Source organism: Epinephelus moara, chromosome 4, assembly GCF_006386435.1.
Source record: "Epinephelus moara isolate mb chromosome 4, YSFRI_EMoa_1.0, whole genome shotgun sequence".
Lineage (NCBI taxonomy): Eukaryota > Metazoa > Chordata > Actinopteri > Perciformes > Serranidae > Epinephelus > Epinephelus moara.
Window position 1 is genome coordinate 44,491,679 of NC_065509.1, and position 5,616 is coordinate 44,497,294.

Genomic DNA, 5,616 nt, shown 5'->3' on the forward strand with positions numbered 1-5,616 from the left:
GTCGAGCACTGGAAACCTGGTGGTGTAGTTGTTTGAAATGCAAAGCAATTTCAACGGATGAGGAAAGTCTTTGCTGCTCAGACTGGGAATTGGCGATGCCTGCACTTGAGAATCTGGACATCAGTACTGATGAGACTGCTGCTCTTCAGAGATCACCGATCACCCTGAGCGCGCACACGTGAACGCGAAACACAGAGAAACAGTTAGAGCTACAGGCTACAGTGAGGCTAAAAACAGAGCTCATATGATGTTTTTCGAAACAACTTTTTATGTCGGGGCTTCAGCACACTTGGATCACTACGGATGAGCAGTAGGAAGATACTTTGTGGATTCAATTTTGTGTTCTTGGACGTTAGTCTGGGGCGCGGTATGCCATTAGGTGTGCTGGCCGCTTCCCCTGCCGATCTCTGCAAGGGATGTGAGGACTCTAAAACTACACCAGGGCCTCCATCGGTATATGGGTGAGTAGATGATGGCTGAATTTGAATTTTTGGGTGAACTATCCCTTTAAGAAGGAGGAGAGCTATAAGTGCTTAAACAGAACTAGTGTGGGTTAAGACTTGAAATGGATGTTAAGCAACCGAAGTGAGGAAAAGCAGAGAACAGGCTAGTAGAATTCACTAGAGCAGCACAGAGATGCTGTCACAGAAAACAGCGGAAATGACAAAACACGCTCACCGCAATATGTCAGCACGTCAGCCTTACAAGCCTCATTTTGTGTGTATGTTACAAATCAGTGGTTTTCCAACCCACCTCTAGATGCCATACACATGAAGACAGACTGAGGGACTATAACTCCTGACATGTGAGTGTACCGTTTGACCCAGCACCCGAGGGAAATTGTCAGTTTAGCGCCATGGCAGATCAGCTTGCTTCATTAGGAATATTCAGATCAGCAGCAACCCTAAGGGATGAAATAGTCCAAGATCTCAGATCTTATCCATTTACCGTAAATGGAATACCTTTGTCTCACTATGTAGATGGAAATGACTGGGATGCATACTTGTGCATGTCGCGATGTGGGACCTACGGCAATCACTTGACACGACAAAGGGCAACTCAGGTTTTTAGTGTCCAATTTCTCATTATCTCCACACTGGAAACTGATGCCTCTTCTATTATATCACAGTCTAACACATACTCAGAAAGCTTGCCATTGCTGGTCCTTGGACACATTGCAGAGGGCCATGGAGAATATTACCTCAGTCTGGGGGGGGGGTCAGTCTCTTCATTCATTGAGAATATTGTGGAAGCTGAGAGAGAAGGGACATTTTCAAAGATATGAGTGTGGATCAAACCAAGAAGATGATGAACCAGATGGTCTCCATGATGATGCCCTGAATGAAGCCACTGATGCCCTGAGTGAATGCCATAATGCTACGTTTGATGAAAACCATCACCATTTCCCGGATGAACCAAATGACTGTGCTCTGGATGAACGCCATCATGATGCCCTTTTTGAAGCCTCTGATATCCTGAATGAGTGCCATGATGCTTTGTTCAATGTACACCATCACCATTTGCTGGATAAATCCGATGACTGTGCTCTGGATGAACGCCATAATGATCCCCTGGACATACCCCATGATGATGCCCTTCTATATGATGATGGAAATTGTGACATACCCAACCTGCCGACAGAATTGCTGTCATATATCATCCCAGTTAACACTACATGCTGGCATGTCAATGCTTGGTGTGTTCAACAGGGTTTCTAAACTTTTTCAAGACCTTGCATCACCATTTCTTCCTCAAATCTACATCAGGAAATCTTTAGCTGAAAGCCTTCAGTTGGAACGTGACAGTGACAGTGTCATTAGTGTTATGAGGCTATATAAATCAGCAGGATGTGGTAGTAGTCTCTCAGTGAGATTAAGGGAGCTATTTGGAAAAAAATAACAAGTGGATGAGGGCCTGGGTTTTGTTGAAGCTTTCAAAATCAAGGACATTTTTTGGAAAACATAATATGTTATCATATAATTTGTGACTGATTGACTTGTTCAACCCTCACAATAAATACTGAACTTCATATCCTGACATAAGTTACAACAGGAAAAAACAAAGAAAGAAGATATGATGTAAAGAGTGAATGAATAAAGGAAAGTGATAGGAGGAAATTCCAAATGTGGCACAGATCAGATTTAACCTTGAACAGTATGTGTCTGTTGTACCTAGTTCGGCATTTTTTCTGACTGATTATCTTTAATCTTACTAAGTGCTGGTTGTTTTAAGAGAAGATTATGTTGGAGGAAAAGGTCTTTCTACTGTTGCTACTAGAGAAGATGTTTTTTGTCAAGTCTAAAGTAAATTTCTTGTATATTGGAAATATTACAAATCTTTTTGTCAATAGGCAATTGTGGATAGCCTTCTTTTTAAATTTAATAACATGATATCTCATTTTGATTTGAAAGATTGTTTAGGCTGTTTTAGTCAGTTTATATACTATTGTTAATCATTATAGAAAGGGACATCTATGTTGCATTAACACAAATGGAACTGGAATAAAGTTTTTTTCTGTTCCACATTTGTTTTTATCTTTTGTCTGCTTTCTATCACATATATATGCATAACATAATCCAGACTGCATGTGTGTATGGCTCTCAACATTTCAGTGCGCCTGTAATGTTTGTGTCCGTAACACTCATTTAGTGCAGTTATTGTCTCTATGAACTTTCAAACACATTCTCTATTATTGTAATAAACACAGGTATATTTGATTTAATTTTGACCAATGAAACATCCTACTAGTTTTTGAAATTAATTCTTAGTTATGATTCATGCTAGAATGTTTAATGTTGTTCTGATGTTATCATGTTTTTTCTAACTAAGACATCTATTTTGGTGGTTTATTACATAATGCACCAAATTATTACATTTTCTCCATAAAAAAAGTGCAACACGTACATTTTGTAATAACCGGTGCAATATGTAACAACTTATTACAAAACGCGGCAAACTTTATTACATATTGTGTTCAAGAATTTTATTACAAAATGCGACATATTTTTACATAATGTGGCGCTACAAGCAGTGTTTGTATGTCAGTATCTGTCGAGTATAGAAAGTACAGTTTGGAAGGTTTGTCTGATTTAAGACGAGAAACATTTTGAAATCTTTAACTCAGTGAAGTTTAATAAACTTTGTTACATATTAACATGTAAAGAAAAACATATCTCTTCTCATCGCTCAGTTTGTTTTATGTGACTGTGCCACCATCACATCACGAATTCCCTTCAGTTAATCTAACTTAAAAATATATAAATAAATGAGTGTGTGAAATTTCTGTCAGTGATAACTTGGTATTTCAAAGCCTCTAGTTTAATAATAATTACAGATACTCATCACCTGAAGTTACAGATTTATGAAATACAGAGAAATCCATTGAACATTTTAAATCTAAAAACAGTAAGTTGCATATGACAAATTATTATGTATTATTTATAGTCATAATTTATACTTATATCATAATGTCTGAAATATAAAACCCAGATTGTATCAACTGTGCACAAAGTACATGAAACACAAACACGTGAGGTCACACGTTACAAAACAACTCGTCTGTGTCTCCTTGAACTCTGTCAGGTCTGACATGTGTCAGTGGTGGGGACGGATTCTGGCCTCTGATTGGTCGATGACGACAGGTGTGGTTGACATGGATGGAGCACGTGATGTTTGAGTAAAGAAGCTTTAATGTGTGTCAAACACACAGACCAACGACCCAACTGATAACTTCCTGTCTTTACATGATCGTATCTCAACACAACAGCACAAACAGGACAGAGCTCATGAACCATCAGAGGTCAGGGTTCATTCACTCGTTTATGACGACCACACAGAAACACAGAGAGAACACAGGGATCCTCTTTATTAAAGAGGAGTTGTGAAAAATATGTGAGTCAGAGTCTCATCATGTGACTTCATTAACTAAATATAAATAAATAAATATAATAAATGAATTTTACTCCCAACAGGAGTTCATATACACGTGTCATCAGAATTTAACCCTGACCACATACATTTAGAAACTTCAGCAGTTTATGACAAAAAGACGTCTGACAATAAGCTGAGGAACAGTTTTCAGTGTCTTTGAAATACATTATGAAATGTTTACATTAAACATACAGCCAAACAGCGAACAGACAAAACATTAAAACCTGGTACCCCTGAGATTCCCATGATCCACAGTGGGGCCTTTTAGGATCGGACTTGGGGTGTGCTGGAGTCTGGCACTGGGGCATTGGCAGTGGATCCTTTCAGATCTGTCGGTTGTGAGGTGAAGTTCTGCTACTTAATATACACTTATTGTGTGATGTCCAAGAAATTTGGCTGTGTTTAGTTTCTGTCTTGTGTCTATGTTGTCTCGTGGCTTCCTGTTTAATTTTGAAATCTGACTCTCCTCTCGTTTCAGGTAACTGATTGTTTCCACCTGTTCCCCATTACCTTGTGTATATTAGTCTGTCTCCCTTTGTTCTGTGCCAGTTCGTCTTGTCCTGTGTCAGAGAAGCCCCATGCTCTTTGTCTTGTCAGGTTTTGTATTACTTTGATACGTTTGTTCTTAAGTGTTTTGAAGTAAGTTTTCCTCTGTATGAGTGATTTTCTGTTGATACTTTGCCATTAAAAGATTATTTGTTTGAACTTTGTTTCCTGGGTCATGCATTTGGGTTCAGTTCAATTATGACAACATTGTACCACAATAGCTGTAATTATTATTAGAATATTATTAATTTAATTAATGTTGTTGTAAGCTACTGTCAGAACAGTCTGTCCTGCATCTCTCTCTAAGTCTCTTTTTCTGTCTCACTGTGTCATACGGATTACTGCGGTCCACAGCAGTGTTTGGATGAAGGAAGTGCTTCAAGTTTCCCAGCAGAGTATTGTCACAAGATGGTCAGTATTGTTCATGTCATCTGTCAGTGGTTTTAATGTTTTGGCTGATCGGTGTGTATATGATTAGTGAGATGGTAAAACTGTTGTAAAATAATAATAAATAAAGATATACAAAGCAGGATTATTTTCCTATAAAAAAATATATGGACTCAAACAGCTCTCAATCATGGAAATGACCCTGACGTCTGTTCTAGGGTTGATTTATTTTTCTTTTTAATAAACTGACTGAAAATGAGACAGAGACACAGCATTAATAAATAAAAGTCATTCTTTAACCTGTGCTCTTATGGAGACGTGATCTCTCGCTGTTTTTCATACGTCTGTTGTTCTGGTGTTAATTTGTCTCATTTCAGACAGATCACGCTCGCCTCGAACATCAGTGAACCAGATGTTAACTCATTGCTAACTCGGCCGTACTGCATGTCACTAACTTGGCCGTACTGCATGTCACTAACTCGGCTTCTTCTCCAGAGCCTTTGTGCTCCACTGTCTTGCAGTTACGACATCTATTGCACGTCTGCCCGTCCTGGAAGAGGGATCCCTCCTCAGCTGCTCTTCCTGAGGTTTCTACCATTTTTTCCCCATTAAAGGGTTTTTTGGGGAGTTTTTCCTGATCAGCTGTGAGGGTCATAAGGACAGAGGGATGTCGTATGCTGTAAAGCCCTGTGAGGCAAATTGTGATTTGTGATATTGGGCTTTATAAATAAAATTGATTGATTGATTGATTGA